Source organism: Balaenoptera physalus, assembly GCF_965194825.1.
Source record: "Balaenoptera physalus genome assembly, chromosome: X".
Classification (NCBI taxonomy): domain Eukaryota; kingdom Metazoa; phylum Chordata; class Mammalia; order Artiodactyla; family Balaenopteridae; genus Balaenoptera; species Balaenoptera physalus.
The window spans coordinates 44,230,922-44,256,564 of NC_138903.1; the positions used below are offsets into that span (position 1 = coordinate 44,230,922).

Genomic DNA, 25,643 nt, shown 5'->3' on the forward strand with positions numbered 1-25,643 from the left:
AGCATACCTTGAGAATATTTGTTGAATGAGAAAGCAAACCAGTCTTAAGTCTGACCTTACAGGTGAGTTACCCCTTGGAATTGGCGACACTGCCTCTGGAAACACCTGTTAGAAGTAGCTTATTTTCTATGAACACCACACAACAGAAGGGAAACTCTTAGTCTCCATCATCCTAAGTGTCTGCATGAAATAACACATGATCCTGAAACTCAGTTTAACAGAATTTTCTTAAAGACCACAGATTCTCAGTTTCTCTAGTCTCTTAGATGAAGGTACCAATTCAGGTCAATCAACATTTTCTAAACGCCTACTGTGTTCAATATGGGCTGTATATTACTGGCCCATCTTTTCAAAACCAACAATCATCAGCATGATACATTCATTTACATTTATATTAAATTCTTTTTCTCAGATCTAACCAAAAATGTTGAAAGTCAAGGTTGACAAAAATTAAAACAGTAAACACAGAGATAACTTTTTCAATTAAGATAAGTAGGATGTGAATTTTCTTTTTCATACTGGAAGCAAGTAAAACACACATACACACACAATTACCGAAATAAAACAGAACCTCTGGGGAAAAAAACCACAACAAAACAATGTCACATGAAAAGCACTAACAGGGAATCTAAAGGGATCTGAGATTTTAGTGAACTTATAGAAGAGGCCATATTTTTGCGCCTGCTTATTCTCTCCCTTATACTCTACATCTGGTCTGTCAGCAAATCCTGATGGTTTGACCTTGGAGATATTTATCCAGAATGCAACCACTTTTCACCATGCCCACTGCCATCATTCTGGTGCAAGCCGCCAGGAATCACCTTTAACATGATTGCAAGAGTCTGCCAACTGGACTTCCTGTTCTGCCTTAAGACTCCCTTAAGTCTTTCTTTCTCCATAGAGAAGCCAGAATGTTCCTTTTAAAATAGACATCACATAAGTCAGGTCATATCACTTCTCTGCTCAAAACCCTCCAATGGCTTCCTGTCTCATTCGGAAGAAAAGCCAAACTGCTAACCATGGCTCCCAAGAACACAGGGGATCTGGTGCTCCGCTCACCCACCAATCTCCATAGTTAGTCTTACTTTATTACTCTTTCTGTTCATTCGCTCCCCTCCAGCCTCATTGGCCTCCTCACTGTTCCTCAAGTATTCCAGGCACCAGACACCCTCTCTTCCCAGATCCTTCTCACTTGCTTTTTTCTTTGCCTGGAGTGTTTGCCCCCAGAGAGGTGAATGGCTATTTCCCTCACTTTCTTCAGCTCTTTACCCAAAAGTCTTTTTCTTCTTTTTTAAAATAATAACAGCTGCTGTTTTTATAAAAAAATTAATTAATTAATTAATTTGGCTGCGTTGGGTCTTCGTTGCTGTGCATGAGCTTTCTCTAGTTGTGGCAAGCAGGGGCTACTCTTTGTTGCAGTGCATGGGCTTCTCATTGTGGTGGCTTCTCTCATTGCGGAGCACGGGCTCTAGGCACGCAGGCTTCAGTAGTTGTGGCACGTGGGCTCTAGAGCGCAGGCTCAGTAGTTGTGGCACACGGGCTTAGCTGCTCCGGGGCATGTAGGGTCTTCCCAGAGCAGGGCTTGAACCCGTGTCCCCTGCATTGGCAGGCAGATTCTTAACCACTGTGCCACCAGGGAAGTCCCAAAAGTCTTCATCTTAATGAGGCTTTCTCTAGCCACACTATCTCCATTCCAATGCTTCTTATTCCCTTACCCTGTTTTATTTCTCTCCTTAAAACTTGAAAGAAAAAAAAAACTTACAAGAATATATATACTATATATTTTACTAATTTCTTATTTGTTGTTTACCTCCCCTGGAAAGATGTAAGCTCCACAAGTGCAAGAAGTTTTGTGTCTGCTTTATTTCCCACTATTGTCTTTAGTGACTAGGGTATGCATGAAGTAGACATTCAATAAATATTTGTTGAGTGAATGAATGAATGTTTCTATAAGACTGGTATGGCAGATTAAGGTTAGTAGCAAATCTTTTGCTACCCTTCTCCCTGAGAGGTAGAGTCTAATTCCCCTTGCCTTAAATCTGGGCTAGACTTAGTGATTTGCTTGGCCAAAAGAATGCAGCAAAACTGACATTCTGGAACTTCTGAAGTTACGTCATAAGACTTGTAGCTTTCACACAGGTTTCTTATAACACTCACTCTGGAAGCCTTAAGCTGCCATGTGAGAAATCCAACTACCCTGAGACTGTCACGCCACAGAGTTCCCATGTAGGCACCTTGCACAACAGTGTCATCTGAGCCCAGCCTTCCAGTCATCCCTACTAAGGTGCCAGATATATGAGTGAAACCATCTTGGACCCTCCAGACCATCCCAATCCACCAGCTGAGAGCAACCTCAGTCATGTGGGACAGAAGAATCATCCAGCCAAACCCTGATGGAATTCCTGACTCACGCAATTATGAGATATAAGAAAATGGTTGGTTTAATCCACTGAGTTCTTTTTTAAAATTTTATTGGAGTATAGTTGATTTACAATGTTGTGTTAGTTTCAGGTGTACAGCAGAGTGAATCAGTTATACATATACATATACCCACTCTTTTTTAGATTCTTTTCGCATATAGGTCATTAAAGAGTACTGACTAGAGTTCCCTGTGCTATACAGCAGGTTCTTATTAGTTATCTATTTTATATACAGTAGTGTGTATATGTCAATCCCAATCTCCCAATTTTATCCTTCCCTCCCTTTCCCCCCTGGTAACCATAAGTTTGTTTTCTACATCTATGACTCTATTTCTGTTTTGTAAGTAAGTTCATTTGTATCACTTTTTTGATTCCACATATAAACGATATCACATGGTATCTGTCTTTCTCTGTATGACTTTCTTAGTATGATAATCTCTAGACCCATCCATGTTGCTGCAAATGGCATTATTTCATTCTTCTTATTTATTTATTTATTTAATTTTTTGGCTGCATTGGGTCTTCATTGCTGTGCACGGGCTTTCTCTAGTCACGGTGAGCAGGGGCTGCTCTTCGTTCCGGTATGTGGGCTTCTCATCGTGGTGGCTTCTCTTGTTGCGGAACATGGGCTCTAGGCGACCAGGCTTCAGTAGTTGTAGCACACGGGCTCAGTAGTTGTGGCTCGTGGGCTCTAGAGCGCAGGCTCAGTAGCTGTGGTGCATGGGCTTAGTTGCTCCACGGCATGTGGGATCTTCCCGGACCAGGGATCAAACCCATGTCCCCTGCATTGGCAGGCGGATTCTTAACCACTGCGCCACCAGGAATGTCCATATTTCATTCTTTTTTATGTCAGGCATTAAGTTCTGGGGCGGCTTGTTACACAGCCATAGATAATTAGGACCGCCAGGAAATATGAAGCTATCTTTCTCAAAAGCCCTTCCTGGGTGCCTGGGGAAGCAACTCATGTTTCTGGATACTGTGCTAGAGAATATTATCAGTCCCTTGAAGGAAAGCTAGACAACTCTGAGAAGACCAACTTCTGGTATGCCCCCCCCATCCCCACATTAGGGGCAGAGGACACAGGCTAGAAGGAGGAGGCTGTCGTCACTGGACAGCCTGTCAACTTTCTCAGGTCACTTGCTCACTGAGGACACATATTTCTTAATACTGTCAGCCAGCTTGAGGCACATCTGGTCAGAAGTCAGGGGACACTGGCAGGCCCTTGAGCAACTGTAAGTATTTCAATTCTTCAGGACTTCCAAGTGGCTCTTTAAGAAAAAACATAACAAACCCATGACTTAACCTTCCAGATGGTAGGAAGCTGAGCCTGAATTACAACAGTGTTATCTGTCCCTGACCTTGTTCCAAAGGAACCTGAAGAGGAAAGAGGGGCCCGTTCACTAGTTACACTTTCTAGTCAGGTCTAATTCCCTTTTAAAAGTGGAAGATTCATCATGATGATCATTTTGTAATATGTAGAAATATTGAATCACCATGTTGTGTACCTGGAACTACCATAGTGTTATAGGTCAATTTTACTTCAATTAAAAAAAGAAAGAGAAGAAAATCAGTGCTTAGCATCCGTGGGCGTATTTCAAACTTTAACCTGAAAAAAAGGTTATATGTATAACATTTATTTATTACTGATAAATAAATATGTTTTTACATTTCCTTGTTAGCTTTGAGGCGAACCTTATGTCTACTCACCAAGTGGCAGTTATAATCCGGAATGTAGAGTGTGATCCATTTAAACCAGATCAATTTGAAGTAGGTCCAGGCCTAGAGTCCTTGGTCCAGCACTAGAAACTGACCAGATGCCTATTATTAAAATAAATTCTTTTTTTTTAAAATTTGGCTGGGCAAGACTTTTATTGGGTACAAGATGATCATTTTTGATAAAGAATTATAGTAGAGATCTTAAATGAAGATAACAAAGCTCAAAGAAGTTTGGTCAAAAGACCAAAGCAGATCCAGACTTGCCACCTGCCTTGGAATACGGGATTATTACCTGTTACCATTTCTCTGCAGTGCTTCAAGATGCTACTTGTTACAGGGCTTAAGAAGCAACTGTCCCCTAAATAACGGTACCTGCCTCAGAGGGTTATTATGGAGACTGAATAAATATGAAATAGTGCCTGGCATAGAATAAGCTATTATTGAAGGCCCCGGGAATCCTATACTGCTGCTCATAGCTCTTGCCTGTCTGAAGACTGGAGGGGTAGGTAGGCTGGGGTAGCCATGTCTGGAAGGTGTCTAGAAGGGCACCACATGATATACAGAAGGATTCTGAGTCCTGAATCTGCCCTAGCCTCAAGAGCCCAGGAGGAATCCACCTTTGCCCCACTGACAACCCTCCCTCAGGACAATGATATGAGGACAAGAAAGAACTACCCTTAAATCAAGGATAGAAACCCAGGGAAGCCACGAGGTGCTGAGCACTGTGCTTTTGACACAGAAAGCCTACCCTATGAACACCAGCGCTTGTGTTTGTGTCCCCCTCTCCCTTTTAGTTCCAAAGCTACTGAAGCCTATATCTCTGATCTTTTACAGAACCAGTACCAGCCATTTAATCAGAAGAGGCCAAGCCTCAGGTTTTCATACAGCCCTCCCAGTAGTGTAAAAGTAAATGTCAGTAATCTCACTGGGTTCTTAACCTGAAACCCAGCCTACAGCATAAATTGCAGTGCCTTGGCCAATACTGTAGTAGGTCTTGCTCTTCTCCAGATATGGTGAAATGAAACACCTTGCTTCAGGTCCATTCCCTGTATCTACTTGCATTTCCCCTCAATATAATTTCCTGATTCTGAGGCAGCTCTCACACCTCATTTTCCCCTAAAGAGGGAAGGCAAAAAGTAAATTTCTCTTACACTCAAAGGCTAATGCCCCCCTAAAATGAAGAATCAACAAGGTCTCAGCTCAAGTTTAATAAAACTACAAAAGGCCAAGAGCGATACCTTATTACTATACACGTCAGTTTGCCTGCCCCATAATACAACTCAGGCCATTCCCTCCAGAGGAAGAAAGGCTGGCCTCCCCAACCCCTGCAGGAAAGGCTGTCCTGTCCCACACCACATCTGGGCTGACTGTAAGGTCTGTGTTTTAAGCATGACAATAGTACAAAAGACAATAGTTTTGTTCTCATGGCCACCTACTGCAGCCTGGCCCTAAAATGGCCCAGTGCTCACTTCTGCTTAGAGAAATATTCTTTGCTCTTCTGGACATCAGGCTTGATGGTATCACTGCCAGGCTTCCAGCCAGCTGGGCACACTTCCCCATGTTTGTCAGTAAACTGGAAGGCCTGAACTAGTCTCAGTGTCTCATCCACAGAACGGCCAACAGGAAGGTCATTTATGGTGATCTGTCGAAGGATACCTTTATCATCAATAATAAAAAGGCCCCTGAATGAGATGCCCTCATGGGCCTTTAAGACCTCACAGTCCTGAGCAAAGGTGCGCGTGGGGTCTGATATCAAGGGAATGTTCATGGGTCCCAGTCCTCCTTGTTTCTTGGGTGTGTTGATCCATGCCAGGAGACAGAAGTGAGAATCCACAGAAGCACCAATCACTTGGCAGTTGAGTTTCTTAAATTCTTCTGCCCTATCTCTGATAGCAATGATCTCTGTGGGGCACACAAAGGTGAAGTCAAGAGGCTAAAAGAAGAACACAACATATTTTCCTTTGTAGTCAGATAGGCTGATATCTTTGAACTGACCATCTGGCATTACAGCAGTTGCTTTGAACTGGGGGGCATGGTGCCCAATTTTGGCATTTCCTGAAGACATATTGCTATCAGCAGTTCTCACAGACAAACCACAGAGGACAGTCAGGAAAGAGACATGCCAAAATAAATTCTTTGTATCCTCAAAAAAAAAAAAAAAGTACTCTAGTGGAAAGATCCTCACTTCCCCCGGCTCAGCCATCAACTTGCTGTGGGGACCTCCTGTAAGGCATTTCATCTCTCTGGGCCTCAGTCTTCTCATATGTAAAATAGAGATGTCCTTCAGCAGTAACCAGCATTTTAGAAGCTCCGGTTAGTCTGGGCTCAAAGAAAATGAAAGAAAGAAAGGTATGAGGTAGTGTCTAAAATGCTAAGGTGACTTCAGCAAAAGTGCAATAGTAGTCCTAAGTCCTGTTAGTTCAGAGTCCACAAGTCCTGGCCTTTTCTTCTACCCGCCTCTCCATCGTCCCTCTTGTCCCTGGTGTAAGGTTGTGTTTGGTTCTGAGACCTTCATTCCATCAGTAAATATGTATGGCGATGGAAGCCCCAAGATTCAGATTGCCTCATTTCCTGTTCTCAAGTACCCCTCACAACCATACCCCTCCACTTCTCATTTCCTTCCACTGCCTACTTACCTGCCCTCTCTTCGCTAAGTGGTCTTCAGTGGGGGTGGGAGTGAGGGTGGGGGTCCATATTGCTCTCTAGAAGGCATTTTGGGAAATATACTGTGGTACTTTTGGTTGTCACAATAACAGGGGGGTGGGCAGTGTTCAGGGTTGCTAAAGTCCTGCAGTGCACATGACAGTCTTATCTCATGTGACTTTTGAATGTCTGCTCATGTAGGTGAAAAGACTGTTTACGATTATCCGAGCTTATAACCCAACTCATATTAAACAAAAACACCAAGTATTTTTATACAGTTTAAATTAACACTGAAGTTTTCAAAAATGCAGCAATCATGTAAATCAAGGGAAGATTGTGCGTTGTTTTATTCAGAATTTTACCAAGAGTTGTTCATCATTTGGAAAACCACACTGGAACCAAAAGTAAGGTCCAGCTGCTCGCCGCTCAAAAGCCAATAAAGAGGCAAGTTGGTGGAAAGGAAAGCTTGTTTTATTTTGGATGCCGGCAACCCGGGAGGAGGGTGAACTCCTGTCCAAAGGCCGGCTACCCCCGACCCCCAACAACCAGTGCACAAGAGCTTTTATAGACAGAGGGAGGGGGCTACATGCAGAAACAGCAGTCAGCTCTGGCGGTCCTCTTGAAATTGGTCATGCGGTGGTCTGACCAGCATCATCTTGATTGTTTTAAGTACAGTTAATCTTCAGTTCCAGGGTCGGTTTGTTCCCATTTCCTTGAGCCCAATTCTCAGAATTGTGGCAGTTTATGTCATGGTTACAGTCTGGTCATCCTGTAGTTCACTTCTTCTACCTGGTGGGGGTTTCAATATCTACAAGATAGCTCACAGGATATGGCTCAGAATATTATCTATAGCCCATGAAGAGGAACTAAAGGTCCCTGATTATGCTTAGTGACTATTATTATTTAGTCTTGGACTGTTTTCCTTTGTTTCTGAATTTTCTCACTCTCTGATTAAGTTTATTCTTTAATAAAAGTTTTTCCACAGACAAAAGGCAGGCAGAGGACATTGTGGGGAGGACCATAGGGTCCTGCTCCATTTCAACATCACTATGGCAATGCCATTTGTGGTATTTGAGTGACCAATACAACACACCTGTTATCAGTTAGCATTTTCAGGTGGAGGCCACTGACTTCATTATGTTTTCCAGTATAATCATGATTAAGAATTTAGATATCGAAATATGTTTTATTTTGTTAAAAAAATATAACTTTATGTCCTTAACATTACAGTTAGGACATTATGCTCATCTTTTCAAATTAGGTATATAGGTAAGTTACTTATCCACAAACTCCATTTCAGGAAAATAAAAGGGTATTACAAAATATTTGTTATAAAGTCATTATTGAGTTTGATGGTTGAGAATAACTATCTTAGAGATTCCTTTTTTAATAATCCTCAATTCTTGTTCATGAGCCTGTCTCCTGGCTTCAAGTTGCCTATGCTTCACAGCTGACATCCTCTACTTTCACGCTTTACAATTCCCTCAGAATTCATGTATAGTTTGTGGTATCCAACCTTCAAGATGGCCCCCAATGGGGTAAGGGGGGAGAGGGATGAATTGGGAGATTGGGATTGACATGTACACACTACTATATATAAAACAGAAAACTAATAGGGACCTACTGTACAGCACAAGGAACTCTACTCAGTACTCTGTAATGGCCTATATGGGAAAAGAATCAATATTCTGTAATGACCTATATGGGGAAAGAATCTAAAAAAAAAGTTGATACATGTATATGTATAACTGATTCACTTTGCTGTATACCTGAAACTAACACAATATTGTAAATCAACTATACTCCAATAAAAATTAAAAAAAAAAGATGGCCCCCAGTGATCCCTGCCTGCTGGTATTCATACCTTTGTGTAGTCCCCTCCCGCACTGAATAAGGTTGACCTGTGTAATCAATAGTATATTGTGAAAATGATGGAATACTGTTAAGGATAGGTCATAAACGACTTTACAGCTTCTGCCTGTCTCTTCTTCTTGGATCACTCTTCCTGGGGACAGCCTGCTGCCACGTGATGAGGACACTTAAGCGGCCCTATGGAGATGAGGAACTGAGGCCTCCTGCCAACAACCAGAACCTTGCCAGCCGTGTAAGTAAGCTATCTTGGTAATGAATCCTCCAGCCCCAGCCAAGTCTTCAGATGATGGCAAGCCCAGCTGACATCTTGACTACAATCTCAAGAAAGACCCCGAGTCATCAACAAGCTATTTCCAGATTCACGACCAGTATCAACTGTGTGAGATAAATATTTATTGTTTTTTTTCTGATTTCAGAGCCTATGCCTTTTTAAAAAAAATTGGAGTATAGTTGATTTACATTGTTGTGTTAGTTTCAGGTGTACAGCACAGTGATTCATATATATATATATATATAAAATATTAGTTATATATATATTCTTTTTCAGATTCCTTTCCCTTATAGTTTGTTACAAAATATTGAATATAGTTCCCTGTGCTATATAGTAGGTCCTTGTTGTTTATCTTATTTTATATATAGTTGTTATTTATTTTATATATAGTAGTGTGTATCTGCTAATTCCAACCTCCTAAATTATCCCTCCCCCTTTATTGTTATTTTAAGCCACTAAGTTTGAGGATATTTTGCCAGTGATGACTGACCTTTTTTTTTTTTATTGAAGTGTAGTTGATTTACAATGTTGTGTTAGTTTCAGGTGTGCAGCAAAGTTATTCAGATATATATATATATATATGTATATTTATATACATATATATTCATTCTTTTTCATATTATTTTCCATTATAGGTTATTATAAGTTACTGAATATACTTCCCTGTGCTATACAGTAGGTCCTTGTTGTTTATCTATTTTATATATAGTAGTGTGTATCTGTTAATTCCAAACTCTTAATTTATCCCTCCTCCCCCTTCCCCTTTGGTAACCATAAGATTGTTTTCTATGTCAATGAGTCTGTTTCTGTTTTGTAAATAAGTTCGTTTGTATTCTTTTTTTAGGTTCCACAAATAAGTGATATCATATGATATTTGTCTTTCTCTTTCTGACTGACTTCGCTTAGTATGATAATCTAGATAATCCATGTAGCTGCAAATGGCTTTATTTCATTCTTTTTATGGCCGAGTAATAATACATTGTATACATAAACCACATCTTCTTTATCCATTTGTCTGTCAGTGTACATTTAGGTTGTTTCCATGTCTTGGCTATTGTAAATAGTGCTGCTATGAATATAGGGGTGCATGTATCTTTTTGAATTATAGCTTTGTCTGGATATATGCCCAGGAGTGGGATTGCTGGATTGTATGGCAACTCTCTTTTTAGTTTTCTCCATAGTGGCTGCACCAGTTTACATTCCTACCAACAGTGTAGGAGGGTTCCCTTTTCTCCACACCCTCTCCAGCATTTGTTATTTGTAGACTTTTTAATGATAGCCATTCTGACCAGTGTGAGGTGATACCTCATTGTAGTTTTGATTTGCCTTTCTCTAATAATTACAATGGTGAGCATCTTTTCATGTGCCCATTGCCCATCTGTATGTCTTCTTTGGAGAAATGGCTATTTAGATCTTCTGCCCATTTTTTGATTGGGTTGTTTGTTTTTTTAATATTGAGTTGTATGAGCTGTTTGTATATTTTGGAAATTAAGCCCTTGTTGGTCGCAACATTTGTGAATATTTTCTCCCAGTCTGTAGGTTTTCTTTTCATTTTGTTTATGGTTTCCTTTGCTGTGCAAAGCTTATAAGTTTCATTAGGTCTCATTTGTTTATTTTTGATTTTATTTATTTTGCCTTGGGAGACTGATCTAAGAAAACATTGCTACGATTTATGTCAAAGAATGTTTTGCCTATGTTCTCTTCTAGGAGTTTTATGGTGTCATGTCGTATATTTAAATCTTTAAGCCATTTTGAGTTTATTTTTGTGTATGGTGTTAGGGAGTGTTCTAAGTTCATTGATTTACATGCAGCTAGGTGACTGACCTTTTTATGCCTTTCCTAAATTGTCAATGTCTCCTGAAGAGAATATAAGCACTAGAGGGCATAAACCTTGTCTGTTTTGTCCATTACTGTATCCCCCAAGTGTAGAACAATGCCTGGCACATGGCAGCTGCCCTGGCACATAAGCAGCTGCCAAATATTAATTGAATGAATGAATTAATTTTGGCAAAAGAGATATAAATAATAAGGGAAATATGACTATCATTATTTGTAAGCAATATAATTGTCTACATAAAAAATCCGAGACAGTCAATCGAGAAACCATTAGAACCAATAAAAATAATTTAGCAAAGTGGCAAAATACAAGAGCAACATACAAAAAAGAATAATATTTTTATACACCAACAATAATCTACTGGACATTGTAATAGATTTTAAAAAGATCCCAGTCACAACAACTCCCAGAACTATAAATTGCCCAGGGGAAAAAAATCTATAATAAATGTACAAAGTCTAGATGAAAAAAAACAAAACTTTACAGACGGAAATGGAAGAATATCTGAGTAAAGTGATAGATATGTTGTATTTCACTATGGTAAAACTCAATATTGTAAAGATGTCAATGACCTATAAAAGTCTATAAATTTAATCCCAATCAAAATCCTAGTGAAAAGTTTTACAGAACTCAACAAGTTGATTCTAAAAATCACTTGGAAGAGAAAAAGTGCAAAAATAGCTGAGACAATTTTGAAAAAGAATAGTGGGTTGAGACTTACTTGCCCTATCAAATATCAAAACACACATAGAGGTGTAGTAATTAAAATGATGTGGTAATGGAAGAAACACTGACAAATGAATCAATGGATCAGAATAAAGAGTCCAAAACAGATCCAGCTGTATAAGGGAATTCAGTTTTTGACAAAGGAGAAAGGATAAAGTACTCAGTAAATGGTCTTAGGAGCACTGGTTATCCACTTAGGAAAAATAAAGTTATCACAACTTTCATAAAAATAAATTTCATATAGATTAAAGGCCTGAACATAAAATATAAAATTATAAAAGGAAATATAGGGTAGGGTAGACATAAAACATAGAGATACAGGTAAATAAATTTGATTGCATCAAAAGCACAAAACACCTCTAAGACAAAACAGGAAAACAAAAGTACCTCATAATGATCAAGGGCCATCAGATTGCCTAATATTTGTTATTTTATGAGTTGAATATTAAAAATGATTTTGACAGATTTTGCTTTGTTTTGTGCTTTTGGGCAATGAAGAAGCTATCTTTGCTTTATGTTTCAAGACAGCAATGCCTCTTCATCTTGGGCTATTTATAGCATCTATTCTCATGGATAGAGAATGTTGTACAACAGTTAATAAGTGATCGTGGGGATTTTCAGAATGGCTGAGTGAGGAGCTTGGAAGACACACTCCCCCCAAAAAAATCAATAATAAAACTTAGAAAAATGATCAAAAACCCCTTGGGTTTTTGGAAGTAACTGTTTGCCACCTCTAGAAGATGATGCCAAACAGTTATTTCCAGGAGCCATCAATGTAGAAGGCTCAGTAAATGATTCATGTAGACCGGTTTTCCCTGCCATAATTCAGCATTTGATCACGCTTTCAATTTATTTTATTTTATTTTTTTTGTATCCTTTCAATTTAGATTTTGCCGCTTTGTACTGCAGGCACAGGGCAGGGTACATTTATTGACTGTATTTATTGATACAGTCAATAAATGTATCCTATATAAATGAATTTTTTAGCAGCTCTATATTCTAGGGTAATGGGGGTGCTCAGAAAATAAATGCTGTCAGTTGGACAGAGCCAGTCTGGGATTTAGCCAACATAGGCAGGCTTATAATGCAGTTGTAGCACAGGGACACCAGGGAGGGAAGACTTTGATAGCTGGCCCTAATAAAATCCCATCATTCATTCAAAAAATGTCACCAAGTACCAATCACAAAGCACTGATGATGCAGAAATGAACAAGGCACCATTCTCCTCTCAAGGAGTTCAGTGCAATGTTGGGAGACACATAATAAACACCTAATTTCAATTCATTGTGATCAGCACTGACACTCACAAAGTGCAGTGGAAAGGAACCATTAACTCTGCCTGAAGGAGTGATAAAAAGCAAAAGGTCACATGGGGCTAGGGTCGGAAGGCCTGCCAATGTTGTGTCTGGTAATGTGATGTCATTCATTGAGGGCAATACCAGGTTGTTTAAATAGACAGGTACCTAAGGCACCAGCAAAGCAGGGCATCACAAAAAGTGGAATCAATTTTACATTATATATAAACCATGGAAAAATCAGAAATTGGTTAGATTTTGTTCTGTTTTATGATTTAGTATCATTTTCTTTTGAATTACATATGGGGTGGGAAGCGAGGGGGCGTAACTTTTTCTAAAATATATTGAAAAACAAATACACTAACATAAAAATGCATAAAGCATAAATGTACAGCTAAAAGTTATTATAAAGTACATCATGTGACCATCACCCAGGCAAGAAATAGAACATAGCCAGTGGCATCCCAGGAGCACCACTTAGAATGGCCAACTGTCTTGGTTTGCCTTGAACTATTACAGTTTTAACACTGAAAGTCCTGAATCCCAGGAAACCCCTTCCTGGGATATCAAAAGTCTCAATTTTCACTGGTGGGTGCTAAATATTGTTGAGGGCGGGGAGTATGAAACCTGTATGGTGGCCCCCAAAATAGGGGGTGAAAACAACACAGCTTTTAGTGCGAAACAAATATGGTATAGATTATCTGCCTTCTGCAGTTGTTGTAGCTGTTTTTTCCCCTGGCTACTGATATTGACAACATGATTTTGGTTCACAGTAATGGATCATTCATTATTGCATCACTCTGAATGAATAATGGATGATTCATTGTTGCATCGCTCTGAATGATGCCACTTCAGTGTGCAACTTAAGTGTATTGTAATCATGAGCATTAACAGTCTTTGACTTTGCCTGTACTTTGTTGTGATTCATATTGAAATAGTGCTAGTTTAACCTTTAACATTGTAAATATTGTCACCATGTGTCTTTGTCTGCTTAGGCAGCAGTAACAAAATACCATAGACTGGGTGGCTTAAGCAACAGAAATTTATTTCTCACAATTCTGGAGCCTAGGAAGTCCAAGATCAAGATGTTGGCAGGTTTAGTTTCTGCGGAACCCTCTCTCCTGGCTTGTAGATTGCTGCCTTCTCCCTGTGTCCTCACATGGTCTTTCCACTGTGTAGCGTGCACTCCTGGTGTTTCCCTGTGTGTCCAAATTTCCTCTTCTTCTAAGGACACAGTCAGATTGGATCAGGGCCCACCCTAACAGCCTTAAATCACCTCTTTAAAGGCCCTATCTCCAAATAGAGCCACATTCTTTGATACTGGGGGTTGGGGCTTCAACATATGAATTTGGGAGGGACACAGTTCAGCCCATAACACCATGTTCTGTAAGAATGCAGATAATGAAAATGAGAACCATTACAATACCAATGCTAGCATCACCGAAAAAGAAGGCTAAACTACTGTGTTATTTTAGACAGATGAAGACCATATACAACTGGATTAGGGAGGTAAATAACCCAAACAGGACCTATGACACAATATAAAGAATTTGGGATTGGGCATGGTGAAGAACGGTATGTGAAAGCACATATAGAGACTGAATCTTACAAGTCCTGGATGAGACTGGCAAGTACTTCTAAATCAATCAAAAGTCTCCACAAAAGACGCCACTGCTCGGTTGAAAATAACAGCCACTGAATTAGCTTGGGCATACCACACAAATGAACATGCATTATCATGTTATTCCTTTGATTACTCTATGAAACTGTCTAAAGTTACATATCCTGATTAAGAGGTTGCAAATCTAGGCAAACAAAAGGGGGAAATTTTGATAACAGATATGTAGGTCCCTTATAGCATAGATCTGATTCTGTCATATCTTACCAATGATCATGCTTTTTACCGTGTGTCAAATGATGAGTCTGATCTCAGCAAGAAAATTACTTCAATGTTTTTAAAAAAAGGTAGAGTTTCATATTGCTTTATTGATACCTATGAAGATGTTAATGAAACCACAGAAAGCAGAACAATACAAACTAGATTTTGCTCATCTACCTGCATATTCAGCAGACAGTACACACATAAATTTTGCAAATTCCATTCAGTCTATAAACGTACTAAAGAAAATGAAAATATTTTGCCCGTTAAATGTCCTGCACACCTTGTACACAACGCTGCTTAAAAGGAGTGTGTCTTACTTACCTGTGAAATTAGAGCTTTGATAATGAAAGTTTGGGGTCATTTTCACTTTCTTCAAAACATGCAGAAGCACATAATGAGATTTCTTAGTTTATAGAAATGGAAGGAGACAGCATCCTTAGACATGTGCCTACAAGATGCCTATCATTATTGCTGGCCATAGAAAAGGTGCTAAAATGTCAGCCTGTCATAAAATCATAATTTCAAAGTGTAGGACAAGAACTATGTCCTTCTCTAATTTAGAAAGACATTGAGAATGTGAATGGAGAAAAGGATAATAATAAAACATAAATTTATCTGCTGTTTCTCTGAAAATGTCTGAAGATCTTTGAAGAGGTCATATGAAGCCTAGAAAAGGGTAAACTCCCTGCACCCGAGCTGTTTGATGCTATGCGTACATTGCAACAAAAATTCATATGGCAAAAAAAGACTCATTTTTTGGAAATAACTTAAAAAAAAGTTCCCCAAAAGGGCAGCCACATTAAACAGGACCGTCTCAATTTCTTTAATAAAACTATAACTTATCTGGAATCCAACTTCAATTTCACAAGTTCAAATTACCTCGTGCTTTAGAACCATTTTTCCTGAGAAAGAGAAGTTTATGACATCTAATTTGTTTCAGAGGATTTAAAAATGATAGGCATGTTAGACGTGAATAGTCCATATATGAATTTAAAGATGCAAAAGACTTGATTGACAAATAGCTGATTTCCCAAAAACAATTTTTTTTTTAGTCCTCATGCTCCAGAAGTCTTAATTCAGCTTTGACCTAGAGTGTGAGGGTGGAGGGTGAAGTGTGTACTAAAATTTGGCTGACTGGTAATCTCAGGAGGCAAGTTTATACCTCTGTCTAGGGAGAGTCCTAGTTGTGAGGGGGAAAAAACCAGGAGATTGGAATCAGTGGTTATAGACTTGGGTTCTGTTACTCTCCATCTGAGCTAACCTCTGAACTTTGGTTGACTCCATTCTTACAGTAGTCAAAGGCAGATTCCCTACCTCCTTCTAAGAGTAGTAGAGAGGGCTCAGAAATGGAGAGGAATGTGGCGATGGGAAAACAAGGTCACTGTTCTCCCTTGTTCTTGATCTCTTCCTTCTGAAAATTATTTCTTCTGCCTTGGGAATCACTAGATATTTATTCAACAAATCTGGAGCGGAGTCAGAGGTTCTTCACTCCTTAGAAATCAAAGTTCTCGGGACTTCCCTGGCAGTCCAGTGGCTAAGACTCCACACTCCCAATGCAGGGGGCCTGGGTTCGATCCCTAGTCCAGGAACTAGATTCCATGTGCCGCAACTAAAAGATCCCACACGCAGCAACGAACATCCTGCATGCCTCAACTAAGACCCGGCACAGCCAAAGAAAGAAAGAAAGAAAGAAAGAAAGAAAGAAAGAAAGAAAGAAAGAAAGAAAGAAAGAAAGAAAGAAAGAAAGGTCAAAGTTCTCATTGGGCAGGGAGCCAAGCGTTTCAAGTGTTTGTGTTTGTTGATTTGTAAGGGGTGGGAGGGATGAGGTAGCTGGAGTTGGTGATTAATGAAGACCTAGTTTCTTTCTTTGGAGAGTACTCAGGTTAGCTTATAGGAAAGTAGGTTTGTTTCCTGGGTTCTGCCTACAGGAGGGAAATAAGTTCCCTCTTCAGAGGAAACCAACAACCCCCAGGAACCAGGAGTCAAAACATGGCTCAGGGTCCAAGCAGGAAGCCCTTCTCTGTTGGCAGTTCTTCCCTCTAAGCCATTGTACTCTGATTCCATAGAACAGCTTTTCTATCCTGCTGTCCAGGAATTGTTTTTTCCTCAGCTGTCTATTGCAGACTGTGAAGTGAAGAGGGCACTGGAGGAGAAGTCAGGAGACTGAGCTTTTCACGCACTCACTCACTCCCTCTTACTTCAACCCTACCCATTTCCTTGCCTTGCTAAGAGATATATCTGCAAAATGGGACTGATGATACATCACTGGGTTGTTGAGAGGATTAACCACGAGTGTAGGTGAAGTGCCCACGCCCCAGATTCTCAGTGCCTATCAGCTCTATGGGAATCAAGAGTTGCCAGGCCTAGGCCCTTGAAAGCCAAGGCATTTGCCCTCTTTCCAACCACAATGAAAATAACAGTAAACACATCACTTTACATATATTAACACATGTTAGTCCCCCCAACAACTTTATGAGTTAGGAACTATTCTCCTCATTTATGGAACTGGAGACTCAGAGAGGTGAAGTAACTTTCTTAGAGTCACACAACTAGTAAGTGATGGAGTCGCTATTTGGACCCAGGTAGTCTGGCTGCAGTGTCTGTTCCCTGGGAGGCTCCCAGGCTGAAAGTTCCTTCTGCTCTTGCCCATATCTGCAGAGTTCATTCCCAGGATGTGACAGTACCTGCTGTTCCCACCTCAGGGATGGGAGCATACAGACTGCCCGAAGGTCCCACTTTGCCTGCTCTGGTCCTTTCTGAGCAAAACAAACAAGCTTAGCCCCACTCTCACCACTGTCTATCCATGAGACCACAATTAAGCCAAGATTTGGACCTCAAACCTGCCCAAATTTGCATTTGGGTGATAGGGAAGGAACCTCAGAAACCCAGGTCCTTTAGGAGTGAAGTACAGAGGGATTGAGGTTATGGCTGGGGCTAATGAGCCCCAAGAATGTGGAGATTAACCCCTGCTGGTGCCAGACCCTCCCCAGGGGTGCCAGTGGTCCACCCTCTAGGGCTCCCAGCTTCCCTCACCTGGGAAATGGGCATGGCAAAAGAGACAAAGAGGTGAGTGGTGGAGACATCCTGCAGCACCAAATGGGCTTTGGTTGCTCTGGTGAATCCTAAGGACTTACACGACTTTGCCCCCCTCCCCCACCAGGCCTGAGCTGCCTCTTCCTGGCCCTTGGCAGTGCAGTCTGCAGGCAGATGAGTCTTTGCTGTGGGACCCATAATACTGCTAGCAGCCAGCCGCCATAAGGTGGGGCAGGCTACAGTTTGAAAGGGGCCCTGGGGGTTGCCTAGCAGCCATCAGACCACACAATAGCCTTGAGGAGTGTTTGTCTCCTTTGACTGTCTACTCATAGGGAAGCAGACAGGGAAAATGTATGGGAGTTGGGGTGGGGGACTAGTGTCAAAGAGTCTCTCCTTGACCAAACTTTAGTCAGGCTCCAACTATCTTCTCAACTAGGCCCTGACTTTTGAGCTTCTGTGTTCCTCTCTGCATTGTCCAATTCTAGCAAGAATCCTAAGTCTCTTTAACCAGAATGCCCCCCATCTGATCACCCTCAATATTTGATCGAATTCCTCATCCTTTACCATCCCCCAGGTGATGTCTGATCACCCTGACTGCCTTCAGTTAGAATCCTGTTAGGTCAGTTTAGCCAGAATCCCCCCTTACGCCTGTTGCTTCCTCTTAGTAGTCTTTCATACACTGATATACCCGCCCTAAACCTGTTCCTTGATTACAAATCCTTACCCTTCCTTGTTGTATTCCAAGTTAAACCCCATCTCTTTCCCCATAGTAAACCCCATTGTAGTACTCCCCGAAATAAAGTCTGCCTTGCTGTCTTTAACAAGTGTCATGAATAATTTTTTTATGAGCACTGGCATGATTGTTCCAAGACAAGGAGCTGAAATTACCAAGCACAGAGTGAGGCTTTCCTCAGAAAGGGCATCATTTAGTGAAGTTTGTGTATGGTCAAATAATTTTTAACAACTACCTGGAATAGCATTGCTAGCCTGCTAGCTAGATGTAGCCAGCTCCCCTTGGCCTAGGATCCCCTCCACGGGCTGCCAGACTTCTAGAAAATCCAGAAGCAGGCTGGGCCCTTTCTCCACATGTACAGCTTTTTCTGTTTGAGGCTCTTTCCTGCCTTATTACACCATCATCTTGACTACAAGGTCTGCCTTGGGCACTTTCCTACCAGATATGGATCTCAGCCAAGTGATGCGAAAAAGAATAAGGGATTTGTGTCTAGAGTATATAAGGAACCCTTACAACTCAGTAATAAAAAGATAACTAACCCAATTAAAACATGGGCAAAGAATTTGAATATACAATTCTCTAAATGAGATATATGAATGGCCAAAAAGCAAATTAAAAGATGCTCAGACATCATTAGTCATCAAGGAAATGCTGCAAATCAAAATCACAATGAGATATTACTTCACATCTACTAGGATGACTAGAACAAAAAGTCAGATAGCAAGTGTTGACGTGGAGGATGTGGAGAAGTAGAAACCCTCATACACTGCTGGCGGGAACATATAAAATGGTGCAGCCACTTTGAAAAATAGTCTGGTGGTTCCTTAAATGATTAAACATAGAGTTACCATATGAGCCAGCAGTCCCACTTCTAGGTATCTACCCAAAAGAAATGAAAACATATGCCCACACAGAAACTTGTACGTGAATATTTACAACAGCATTATTCACGATAACCAAAAGGTGGAAACAACCCAAATGTCCATCAACAGACAAATGGATAAACAAAATATGGCATCCATACAATGGACTATTATTCAGCTATAAAAAGGAATGAAGTACTGATACATATGCTACAACATGGATGAATCTTGAAAACCTTACGCTAAGTAAAGGAAGCCAGTCACAAAAGACTATATACTATATGATTCCACTCATATGAAAGTTCAGAAAAGGGAAACATATAGAGACAGAAAGTAGATTAGTAGATGCTTAGGGCTGGGAGGAGGGACTGAGGAAATAGAGGGGTGATAGCTAAATGGTTTCTTCTTGATGTGATGAAAATGTTCTAAAATTAACTGTGATGTTTACACATATCTGTGAATATGCTAAAAACCATTGAACTATACATACACTTTATATATATATATATATATATATATATATATATATATATACTTTTATTATTCACCCATTAACTGCATAATATGCCAATCACGAGCTAGTTTTCAGCAGTTACATTCTCTTGATCATGGCTGCATAATGATGTGATGAATTGGAAAACAGGGAGACCAGAGACACGGCCAGAGGTGACATCACACAGCCTATGCCACTGCAAAACAATCGTCAAATTCAGTGGCGGTTTGTAAAGCCAGTTCAGTTCTGCTCCCCTTGCCAGAGATTCTCACGTTTGTGAAAATTGGACCAACAAGTGGTGGGGCTCCATTTCCTGGTTTGAATTCTCAGTGGCTTTATCCAGAATCTCACTGGCAACTGGTTACTGTAACACCAGCCCAACCTTCTCTGCCCCCATGCTGGGCACTTCCAATTGTTAAGATAATACTGTAGGTTGCTGTCCCCTATGCTGAACTTGAGCTTCTTCAGGAAGGTTTTGTCCTCCATGAGATCCACTGCATTGAACATGTCAAACCCTTTCATTTCGGTGAGAACGAGGGCATTGCTCATGAGGTCTAGAAGAGGGGTCTGGGTATGAATATTGCAGAAAGAATAAGCAGCCTTTAGACTCTTGTGGGTTGGGTGGTTTATGATGGGAGACAGAAGTGTATAAAAGCTCAGCACATCTGTCACCTCACCGTTTGCCTTTTCCACCACAAAAGTGTCGGTGATATTCTTCTGGGGGTAGAACCAATGTTCACCCCCTCCTGGCTCCTGATTGGCATGAGGTGAAACTGCTTCAGGTACCAGGTGAGGAGCTGGTGCACTATTGGAATGTCCTTTTTTCCCATTGGTTGCGGCCCAGCTGTCTTGGGAATCTCTGGCAGTTGGTAGAACTTCATGGTGCGTTGCATGGTCATATTTCTGCTCAAGTGGGAGAACTTCACTTCAATCAGCTTCCGTGGGTTTAGGGACCGATGCTAGTACCTGCAGGTGCCAACAGGCTTTGGTAATACCATCCCAGCAGTGTAAACAGCTTGGAAGATGCCCTCCAGGTGAACCCTCTGGGTTATCTCACAGATCAGGACTGGAGCCACCGTCTTGGAGTGCAGCTTCTTATGGACACACAGGAAGTTGATCTCTACCATCTTCTTCTCTGTGTCATAGATATGGATGTTTGCTGGGATGGCGATGATGAATCCAAGCAGTTTCTGACCTGAGACCACTAAAACCCCACAGTGCCACTGGGGGAGCCAGCCAGGCGGCCGGAGAGCCCACAGAAGAAATTCTGGAGAAAAATCGGAACATGTTGTCATCATCTTCCACATAATTCTCATTCAGGAGGATGTATAGTTCTTTCAGCACACCACGGTCCCCCTGGTCCAAGGTGTCCCAGGTGAAGCCCTGGGGCAGGGTGTAGGGCTCCTGGCGGATATTGTCTTTGTCAGGCTCCACAGGACCGTGCATGTTCACAACTTCTCCCAGTTTGGGGATGGGCTGCATGTCCCAGAACTGGTAGCTTCACTTGCTAGCCTCCTCCATGGTTTTTGCAGGTCCCTTGAGCCACCAAAAAAAGTTCAGTGGCCTTCTGTATTTCCTGGATCCTCTCTGCTGGCAAAGAGTTCATCCTAACAGGCTGATCCTGGGCTGAATCTGTCTCACGGCCTTTTTCTTTCTTCTTTTTTTGTTTCTTTTTCTTCTTTTTGGCTCCAGTGTCATGGGCTGGACTCAAATCACCTTGGTTGTAGCTGTTGTCCTCCTCGTTCTTGCAATCGCTGCAGTGCTCATGGCCATTTCCATTGCATTTCCAGCTGCATTTCCGGAATGCATTGGAGGTGCCCGAGGCTTCATTGCTGTATCACTCTCGTCCGCCATCTTGAGTTGCCTGTACATACACTTTAAATGGGTGAATTGTATGATATGTGACATGTGAATTACATCTCAAAGATTTTTAAAAAACATATCAGGGATAAAAGGAATGAGAAATAGTTTAATCCAAATAAAAGAGAGCAATAGAAGGGCTTGCTTCACCTCCTACACACATGCACACACACACTACCCTTCCAACTCATCTGTGGTACTTAGAATAGTTCCTGTGGCATATATAGTAGGTGCTCAAGAAATATTTGCTGAATTAACGAATTTAGTTTATATCTAAGAATGGATGTATTGGGGATGGGCAAAGGAGTAATACAATAACTGAAGGTTGTCCACTGGGGGAGAAGAATAGGGTCTAGATGGGCATGGGGTGTGGGGGAGTAGTCACTACAAGTTCTCTCTGTATATATTTTGTCAGCCTGGTAGACAACTATTGGTTGGCCAAAAAGTAAGATATTATGGAAAACCCGAACGAACTTTTTTGCCAACACAATACTTCCCTGAAATCCAGGGAGACACATCAGTTTTTAAAAAATTTAATTAATTAATTAATTTTTGGCTGCATTGGGTCTTCATTGCTGCATGCAGGCTTTCTCTAGTTGTGGCGAGCGGGGGCTACTCTTCGTTGCGGTGCGTGGGCTTCTCATTGAGGGGGCTTCTCTTGTTGCGGAGCACGGGCTCTAGGTGCACGGGCTTCAGTAGTTGTGACCCATGGGCTCAGTAGTTGTGGCATGTGGGCTCTAGAGCACAGGCTCGGTAGTTGTGGTGCATGGGCTTAGCTGCTTCTCAGCATGTAGGATCTTCCCGGACCAGGGCTCGAACCCGTGTCCCCTGCATTGGCAGGAGGATTCTTAACCACTGTGCCACCAGGGAAGCCCTCTTCTTATTTTTAATCCCTATAACTCTTTCACTTCTGGTTTTCTGAAGGAAAAATTATATATGTTTTGTATAAAAATTATAGATGTTTTAGTATTTTCCCACAGGTCTGTTTATTTTTTTCGATCTCTTTTTTTCTGAGTTGTTCAGATTGACTAATTTCTATTGATCTATCTTCAAGTTCACTATTTTCTCATCCCCATTCTGCTATTGAATCCATGCAGTGAGAGTTTTATTTGGTTATCATATTTTTCACTTCTAAAATTTCCATTTGTTTCTTGAAACATTCCCTCTCTCTCTCTCTCTCTTTGCCAAGACTTCCTATCTTTACATTTATTTCAGAAGTGTTCATGACTGATTTGCTTATGTATTTTTTTTTAACAATAGCTGCTTTAAAGACGTTGTCAGATAATCCTGGCATCTTAGTCTTTTCTGCATTGGTGTCTATTGATTGTCTTTCCCATGTGAGCTCAGGTTTTCCTGTTTTTCATATTTTGAGCAATTTTTTCACTTAAAAATTTTAATACAATTTTAAAGGTTATTTTCCATTTACAGTTATTACAAAATATTGGTCATATTCCCTGTGTTGTACAATACATTCTTGAGCCTATCTTGCACCCTATAGTTTGTACCTCTCACTCCTCCACCCCTATATTGCCCCTCCTCCGACTGGTAACCACTAGTTTGTTCTCTGTATCTGTGAGTCTGCTCCTTTTTTGTCATATTCACTAGTTCGTTGCATTTTTTAGATTCCACATATGAGTGATATCATACAGTATTTCTCTCTGTCTGACTTATTTCACTTAGCATAATGCCCTCCAAGTCCATCCATGTTGCTGCATTCTTTTTTATGGCTAAGCAGTATCCCACTGTATATATATCTCACATTCTCTTTATCCATTCATCTGTTGGGGGACACTTCGGTTGCTTCCATGTCTTGGCAATTGCACACAGTGCTGCTATGAACACTGGTGTGCATGTATCTTTTCCAATTAATGTTTTTGTTTCTTTTGGGTATATACCCAGGAGTGGAATTGCTGGGTCATATGGTAGTTCTATTTTTAGTTTTTTGAGTATTCTGAGTAATTTTGAATCATGTGCTGGACATTTTGCATATTAGGTTCTGAGACCTGGTCTTATGCAAATCCTATGGAGTATATTGTCATTTCGGTTTTAGCAGGCATTCTACTCATTTCACAGGCAGCGAAACGGAAAACGGTGGGCCACAAAGGGGAGAGGGGCAGTTGAAAGTTGCGAGAGGCTTGGGGGCGTTACTTGAGGTATCTGAACCCTGGAGGGACCGGAACTGCAAACGAGTACAGATCCGGGAGTTCTCTGGGGGGTCCCGTGGAGGGGCGGGGAAACCCGCCCACGCGGCACGTGCGAGACGCAGTGCGCATGCTCAGGGCTGCACGCCTTCCCGTCGGCCCTTGTGCGGCGTGTGCAACGTGGTCGGGGTGCGGAGTTGCGCACATCGCTTTTTAGCGTCTCCGTTCTTTCTGCCTGGCTGAGACTCACCAGGTAGGTCCACAGGTCTGTCGTGCGTGGAGTTTAAGCGTGCGTGCGTGTGAGGGGGAGCCAGCGGGCTTCGGGCGGGTCAGGCGGTGCGATTTATGGCCTCTGAGGAGGAAGGCCCTCGAGGTCGTCGTCCTTCTCGCCACAGGCGTCACGGCCACCATAGCTCTCGTCCTGGTGGCAGGAAAGGGAGCGCGGTGGGCGGTGGAGGTCAGGGGGGTCAGATGAAGGTAGAGCGAGTCATGGCGGCGTTATTTGCGGTATCTGGGTCCTGGAGGCCCTGGAACTGCAGACAGAGCACAGAATCCGGAGTCGGCAATGGGGCCCGGGACATCGGGGCGGGGCGGGAGGTAAAGGAAAGGCCTAGAAAACCTAGGACCGCTGTGGGGTTGTAACTGCATCCCGAGATTTGTAGTGCCCCGAACAGGGTGCCAAGGAAGGAGAGTGCCTCATAAGAGTCTTTACTGCAGCCGCTCAACTCTGCAAGTGCAAAAATAGCTGCAGACAATATGTGAACGAGTGAGTGTGGCTTTGTGTTCCAATAAAATTTTATTGGGGTGGGGGGAAGGGCTTGGTAAACGAGAGCGTGACGAAAGCAATAGTCACTCAAGTTTTAAATTTCCAGTAGTATTTCACTAAATGTCTCCATAATGGTGAATCAAGTTGTGAATCCAAAACTCATCAAAAATGTGTTCTTGTCTTTTACCATGTGTTTTAAGGTGATTTTTCTGTCAGCTTGGCCATGACATAAACAATTGCTTTTGCAAGTTGCCAGATTTGGTGTGATTGGAAAGCACACACAATTAAATTACCTTGAGACTTATTTTGAAAATGTGTTCAATATTACAAAAATAGTATACATCATCATTTGGCCACAGAAGTGTTCAAATATAATTATCCTCTTAAGTGCATTTTCCAAATGACAATATTCTGTTTTCAGTGGGAAATATGAGTCGGAGAATAAAGTCAACATACAGACCTAAAGAAAGAGGTTATGATCAAGGCTTTCCCAGGGCAGTTGCGCCTGTGGTTGTAAGTGTTTTAACATTTGATGTTTTTTATTAGTAGAAATTAATTTTTGTGAAAATGTTGTTGAACTAATATAGATACAGTGATGAAGGTCTTCCATGTGATACGGAACATTGAGCCAGGAGGATTACATTCTGGTGTTGCCTGGATGAATGCTGTTATGTTCCTGGGGAATTTGACTGATGACTTCCTTCTCATGCTTATTAACAGATTGCACACAGCCATCCCGACATAGATTAAAATAGCTTCCAAAGTCCTTGTGGGTAACTGTTTTCTTGGAGTAGTCTCTCTGTGGGTAGAGTAACTTTATTAAGAATAAGTATGCTGGGAACTCGAGGCTTTTTAGGGCATGAGCCACCTTGTCTCCTTGCATGGCCTTGCAATACAACTTTCTCTGCTCCAAAAAAAAAAAAAAAATAAGTGTACTGAATAGTATTGGAAAAATGTCTTTAGATTTATTTATGATCAAATGTATCTTTGTATTTTGTATATTTATATTGTTGACGTGTGTTAGTAACAAAACTTTTCATTTGCACACACACACCCATAGTTCCAGCAGCCCCGTGATGAGCAGCCTCAACT

General features: G+C 41.3%; 1 pseudogene across 1 annotated transcript; it reads right to left on the reverse strand.

Annotated features, from left to right (window-relative positions):
- Positions 1-5,329: 5,329 nt before the first annotated feature.
- LOC309652379 (peroxiredoxin-1 pseudogene) lies at positions 5,330-6,257 on the reverse strand (annotated as a pseudogene). Its single transcript has one exon. The product of its transcript is annotated as a peroxiredoxin-1 pseudogene (transcript).
- Positions 6,258-25,643: the final 19,386 nt, after the last annotated feature.